This window comes from Lonchura striata, chromosome 1 (assembly GCF_050655825.1).
Source record: "Lonchura striata isolate lonStrDom1 chromosome 1, ASM5065582v1, whole genome shotgun sequence".
Classification (NCBI taxonomy): Eukaryota; Metazoa; Chordata; class Aves; order Passeriformes; family Estrildidae; genus Lonchura; species Lonchura striata.
In genome coordinates, this window is record NC_140703.1 from 114,260,845 (window position 1) to 114,267,933 (window position 7,089).

Sequence of the window (7,089 nt, forward strand, 5' to 3'; positions counted from 1 at the left end):
CAATTTCTACCCAAGGTCCAATGTCAACAAAAGCTTTTCCTAGTCCTGAGTCATCAGTTAGTGAAATGTGCAGTACAGACAATAGTGCTTCAGACACACAAACATCACAAAGTACAAAAATTAAAAAGCTTAAAGTCAGATTTGTCTGCGTATCTTTATCCTTTGTGCAATTACTTGATTAGCTCTCAGTGCATCTGGATAGTTCTGCCCATTAAAACCCTTTCTTTTTCAAGTTTGTGGATTTTTCCCCCTCAAGAAGGACCATGACAACACCAAGGAAGATGATGTAAGAAGTCACCAAGGATCTGACAAACAAAACAGTGCAGCTCATGTGTGGGATTTTTCCATCAGAGTTGTTTTCAAACAGAAACACTTGTGTTGTGGCTCTCCAGGACATATTCTTGTTGTAGTGGTCACATGTGACCCAGAGCTATGACCTCTGTGAACATAACTAAGAGTGAGAAAGACACTGGAGAGATGTCATTCACATTCAGCATTCAAAATTTGATGTACACACAGGGCTGTGTAAGCACACGTAGCTCCCAAATCCCTGGAATTTAACATGTTCCAGCCAGTTTGGTCCCCAGCAGGGTGCTGGTTCTGGAGAGGCAATCAGCTTCTCTCTTGCCCATGTATCACTGGCTCCTGTGTAATGAACTGCCACAGGGAACTGGGGGAAAGAGTGTTAAATTGACAGAAAAGCAGGTCAGGCGAAAAGGCCTCTTCCAGTGCACTGCTTCTGTCCTTCAGAACTGTAAAGCAACACCTACTAAATAATTCCCCATTCTGTTTTGGAGGCTGAATTCATCATGCAGAGAATGTAATTTTACAGTCCAGAATCGACAATAAATTCAGCCAGTGGCCTGAACATAATGACATCGATGATTCTGTATCTTGGCTATTTTTGCTCTGCCACTTGAGCCTTCCCCTCAGTAATGAATAAATCCATGTGGAGATTACATCAGTCAGAGTGCCCAGGCCATAGAAATGCAAAGCTGTCCCTCAGCTGTCACAGGGCAGAACTTCTGATCATGACCTGAAAGCAAGTGTGATTTCCTCATCTCACACCATGGGCACGTCTTTATAGTGCACAGAAAGGCACAAGAATAAGTCTGAAGTTGTTATAAATTGCAATTTCTCCTTGAAATACAAATTTTGTCATCTAAGATCCAGCATGTTAACATCAGAAATTAAATTAGTGACACAAGAGCACCCTGGCACTATCTGATGAAACAAAGAAATGAAAACATATTTTTTTCAGCAAGCCAATACCTTTCCTTCCTAACTTACCACAAATCACATCCAACACTTGGATACAATTGCTGAAAAGAAAAATCATCTACTCAACATACATCACCGTTTTCCAGCATCTCAGCAATGCACAAACACAAATGGGCTGGCTGAAATTCTGGAAATTGCTGTCCATCTCTGTGGAATCTCTGACCCCAGAAGATTATCATTTGAGTCCAGACTGACTGATACTGAGAAATGAAAGCATCCAGCTCACTTTTCCAGTGTACCACAGCCCTAATAGCTCGTTGGTGCTCTCTCTGATTCACTTACATGAACCTTCTCAAGAACTGAGGCTACAGCCACGCTGCTTTCGGCCAAGAAACTCGATCCCTAAAGCCACATTTACAGGAAAGCAGGACATTAACAGAATTACTGTATGAAAGCAAAATTTTGCACTATCATTCCATTTGTTCTTCCTGGAAATTAACTTTGTTAAACATGAACCAGAGCATAAGTCCTCCTATGTGTTGGGTTTTTGGTTGAGTTTTTTATATTATTATTATAAGCACCAGAAAATTATTTTTTCTTGTTTTTCCTTGCTTGAACTTATTGTTTGGACAGAATTACAGAAAATGCTTGTGTATCATCCATCTCTCCATTTGGTTTTTCCTGAATTTTTTTTACATACACAATGAGCTGGGAGGAACACACTTGTAACTAGGAAACCAAAGCCACTTTTTAATATTCTTACACACTTCCACTGTAATCAGAATACTCAGGATTTTAATTTTAGAAGGCTCAGACACCAAACTCCAGCTGAAGTTATGCAGAGCTGGGAGAGCTGCTAACACAAAATTGCACTGTATCTGCTGCGCTGTGACAGATTTTCTATTTCAGTTGCTCCTGCAGCTTTTCATCAACGCATTTTTTAGAAATAACCACGAATTTGCAACACCTTCCTAGCTGCAAATGAAGACTTTTTATGCTTTAATCATAGTAACCCATGACTGTCTGCCCACTTAAAAAAAAGCATACACAGTACCTGTGGCTTATTTGTCTCTGAATCATTGTCCAACCTGTGGAACAATCACTTTTTTAAATAGGAATGTGTTTCTTGCTGTTTTACAGCTTTCTAGGTTAATATTGCCACCCAGCTTGTCACTGTCTGGCACCATTTATCTGAATCTGTCCGAGCTGCTGCATGTGGGCTCCAAGTGGAAAATATTAACTAGATTGTGCTATTTGCAGAAGAATGAGGCTGCCAGCTAAAAAAGCTCAAGACTTGGCACTCAGAGGCAATACCAGGAATGAAGGCAGTTGTACATTATTCTGTATTATAGTCATTTTCCTATTAAGAAATTTACATCTTCAGGAAGAATTTTATCTGTGTGCCTTGTATCACACCTATAATGGAAATAGCAAATTTTTTTTTTTTATGTTCCCATTGTGTATCTCACTGTCTGGTTTTCCCTCTGAATACTGGGAAGTGTCTCTACTTTCATGACAAGATAAGTGACAGGTTTGAACTAGAAAAAAAGTGAGATTCCTTACTTTACATGCTAGTATTTGTTATAGGAAGTGTCATCTGAACACATGAGAAGAAATAAATAAAAATCCAGGCACCCTTTACCATGCACAGCTGTCAGCAATGAGAAACTGGTTGGAAAATCCTGTGTTTGCATTTTGGCAAGTCATTAAGTTTTGGCAGAATATTTGGAATCAATAAAGCAGGATCTCTGGAGTTCCCAGGAACATCTGCTGCATTCAAAGGAATGGGTTCATTTCTGTGATCCCAGGTAACTGTGCTCCACATCCCAGAAGTTCTGGGATAGAGGCTGGTGTCTGAAGGAATGGGGCACCAGCCACAGCATTTGTCCCACTGGTAGGATTTTCAGGGGCAGAGAGACAGAAGGCAGTTTCTCAGAGATTAACTATCCCCCTCTGCAATATGTCCTTGGCAATAATCCGTTCCAGAGGATTTGGTGAGAAGCAAGAGACAAAACCCAGTGCCTGGGGTTTTGCATTTCCATTTTTACAGTGCTTACAGAAGCTTGGAGCTGGAGAAGCCCCGCTGCCAAGGGGGAAAGGGTGCTCCAGCAGGACACTCCCAAAGCCACCAAAGTACAGAACAGATCACTCTGCATGGACAGAAGACTCAAAGAAAATTTACCAAGATGAAAAATGTTATCTCCATCTAGCAAAGGTTCACCCACTGAAATAAAGCTGCTTCTTCTGTCCTTATCCTCTCCCTCAAAACCAAATTCCTCTCTGCAAAACTCTCTCAGCTGCTAACAGAGGAGTGCCTCAGGGTATCTGAGCTATTCTAGGTTCTCTGCAGGAAAAGAACCTGATGTCATTAGATTTAAATTAATCACACAAGGTCCAAATCTTCATTAAATAAAATTTACATGTAAAAGAGCTAAAACTACAAATCTAAAAAGAAGAAATTAGCTCCAGGATATGACTTTATTCCAACTATTTTTATATTGAAAATATTAGTGTCAAAACCACTGAACTATTCAAAGTACACAAGTTGGCCCTTTAGTGCAATATTTACACTATGAAAATCAGTAATTCTCATACTTTCAACCAATGCAAGTGTTTTAGCTTTTACATGGTAATTTGCTCACAATGTCCATGTATAATCATCCTTTATTTCCTTATTTTCTTTAAAGTTTCTTTACGTTCTACATTTTGCAAGGTTCAGTTTTTAACAAAATTCCAGTGATAAAGCTTGTTGGCAAGTATGATCCAAAGTTAATCTGAGAAGTTATTGGATACCCCAAATGGAGAACAAACTTTATACTTAACAAACATGCACCTGGTAATAACAGCTGCAAGCACACATAAAGATGAAAAATATATCAAACTAAGCCCCCCATCAAAGCATCTAAAATTAGAAATGTTGGAAAATACATTCATAAAGAAGCTAATCTTGAAGAACCAGAATACATTCAAATAATTGGGGATGGTACATTTGACAAAATTAACCTGCTTAAAGACAACTTAAACCCCCAATAATTCTACAGAATTAATTCCTTCCCAAGATTTCATTAAGATCAAGAAAAATCTGATTTACAGGAATATAAGGCAACTTTAATAACGTCAGGTCAATCAGGCTCAATCATGAAATACAGGCAGATTGTCTTTTTGAATCACAGAATCTTGGAGGACTGCATTCAAAATTTCTCAAATCATGTGTTTGGAAGAATGACAAAATTATAGAATCCTAAAATATTAAGGGTTGGAAGATCATCCCATTCCACCCCCCTGCCATGGCAGGGACACCTTCCACTGTGCCAGGCTGCTCCAGCCCCAGTGTCCAACCTGGCCTTGGGCACTGCCAGGGATCCAGGGGCAGCCCCAGCTGCTCTGGGCACCCTGTGCCAGGGCCTCACCACGCTCAAAGTGAAAAATTTCTTCATAATGTCTAACCAAAATTTCCCCTTTTCCAGTTTGTACCCATTCCGCCTTGTCCTGTCACTCCAGTCCCTGACGAAGAGTTTGTCTGCAGCTTCCTTGCAAGTCTCTTCAGGTTCTGAAAGGTGTTTTGAGGTCTCCACACAACCTTCTCCAGGATAAACACCCCAATTTTCCCAGCCTGTCTCTGTAGGGGAGGTGCCCCAGTTCTCTTATCAATTTCGAGGCCTCTTCTGGACTCGCTCCAGCAGAATTGTACAAGCCTCTGCAGGGGCTCTGTTCTACTGGCTACACTTTCACTAGGGAACCTGAAAATTAAAAATATTGGTAATAAATACCTGCACAGCAAGACACACACACGTGTAAGACCACCTTTCAGCAGGGTAATTCTGGGACAGAGATCCTCCATCTGTGCCACAGGCCATTTTGGAGAAGCACAGATGAGAAATTATGCAAGACCAGTTTCTGCTTGGCTGAGAAGTAACTGAGTACACATGAGGAGGAAAAAAAAAAAAAGAAAAAAAAGAAGAAAGCTCAGGTTAGCTCCTCTGGCAGCACAGCCAGCCTCACTGCACAAAGTGGTTTATGGGAACAGATGCAAGTGCTTTCCCAGTTGTTTGTTCCCATCACCACAGCAGCCCCCGTGCCAGAGCAGTTGTCTGCACAGCGAACCAGAGCAGGGAACTCTTCCAAAGAGCTTGCTGGGGTTTTGTGCTGGCTCACAAAGCCACACTCACGTCAGGGCAACAGTCCCTGAGTGAAAAAAAACCCACTCCTTTCACAAGCAGCTTCCCAAGTTTCCAAAGCTACCAAGAGAGCCAGCAATGACAAGAAAAAGTAAAAATCCTTCAAGATTTGGAAAGAGGAAAAAGGAGCCAGACCCAGTAAGGTACATCTCTTCCCCTTATGTGGGTTTTAGCCCATTTGCAACAAAACCTTGGCAAAAAAAGTCTCAAACATATCCCTAAAGAAATTCCAGGGATTCTACAGCTGCTTCAGAGTGTTGTGATTTAGGATATCTGAAAGCACACTGAAAGCACATATGGGATTAGATGCTAATCCCTAGAGTTGTCCCTAATGAAAAGATAACGCGCCAGATTAGAGATTAGTTTTCGACAAAAACAAGAGAAATCTTGTAATTCTTAATTTCTATTTTAATACTTTCATTTTGACACATAAAACCCTATTCAGGTATTTAATTCAAAGCAGATAATCACGATGAGAAGCCAGCCTAAAGCAATGATAATGGCCATTATAATTTTTTTTTCCATATCATCAGTTACAAAGGGCCTGAGCCAAAACCCACCGGGATGTGGGTATGTGTGACCCTGATGGCAACAGAGGGTGGTGGGCTGGCTTGGGAGGGACAGTGGGTGGCTTGTGAGAGGAATGGGGTTGTTTTTGAAGGACAGTGGGTGAATTTTGAGGGACACTGGGTGGCTTGTGAGGGGAATGGGGGTGGCTTTCGAAGGACAGTGGGTGTTTTTTGAGGGACACTGCGGCTTGGGAGGGGAATGGGGGTGGCTTTTGAAGGACAGTGGGTGAATTTTGAGGGACAGTGGGTGAATTTTGAGGGACAGTGGGTGGATTTTGAGGGACAGTGGGTGTTTTTTGAGGGACATTGGGTAGCTTGGGAGGGGAATGGGGGTGGCTTTCGAAGGACAGTGGGTGAATTTTGAGGGACAGTGGGTGGATTTTGAGGGACAGTGGATGGATTTTGAGGGACATGGTGGCTTGGGAGGGGAATGGTTCTTTTTGAGGGACACTGGGTGGCTTGGGAGGGGAATCAGGGTGGGTTTCAAAGGACAGTGGGTGTTTTTTGAGGGACACGGTGGCTCGGGAGGGGAATCGGGGTGGGTTTTGAAGGACAGTGGGTGTTTTTTGAGGGACATTGGGTGGCTTTGGAGGGGGTCAGTGGGTGATGAATGGGACATCGGGTGGCTTGGGGTAGTCAGTGAGTTTTGATGGGGACAGCGGTGGCTTTTGAGGGGGACAGAAACGTGAGGGGTGGCTTGAGAGGGGCACAGTGGGCGGCACTGAGCACGGTGCTTCTTCACAGCCCACACTGGGGCCGTACACTTAGAAAAAAAAAAAAAAACACACCACGAAAACAACACCAATAACAACAACAATAATCAGCACAACGAAAACTCACGACGAAACAATTACAAATGCCGGCGACCCGCACGCGGGCTCCCCCTCACACCCGGAGCGCACAGCTCCGGGGGGAGGCTGGCCGCGGGTTGCCAACAGCGGCGCCTCCCCAGCCCCGCTGTGCCCTCCGCGCGTCTCCCCCCCGCCGTGCCGGACCTGGCCCCCCGTGCGCGCGCGGCCGCTGCCTCAGTTTCCCTGCGGCGCCGCGGGCTGAGGGCGGCGGCCGGGGCGCTGCGGGCGGCGCTGCCCGCTCGGTCGGCCGGTCGTTCGGGGATCCCCGCT

At 43.7% G+C, this 7,089-nt stretch overlaps 1 protein-coding gene across 1 annotated transcript in view; it reads right to left on the reverse strand.

The window, feature by feature from the left end:
* UMODL1 (uromodulin like 1) overlaps positions 1–6,930 on the reverse strand; it is a 74,261-nt gene extending 67,331 nt beyond the window's left edge. Inside the window, exon 1 of the mRNA XM_085588521.1 lies at positions 4,992–6,930. The gene's annotated coding sequence lies outside the window, so the exon portion shown is untranslated. The remainder of the gene's footprint in view (positions 1–4,991) is intronic.
* Positions 6,931–7,089: the final 159 nt, after the last annotated feature.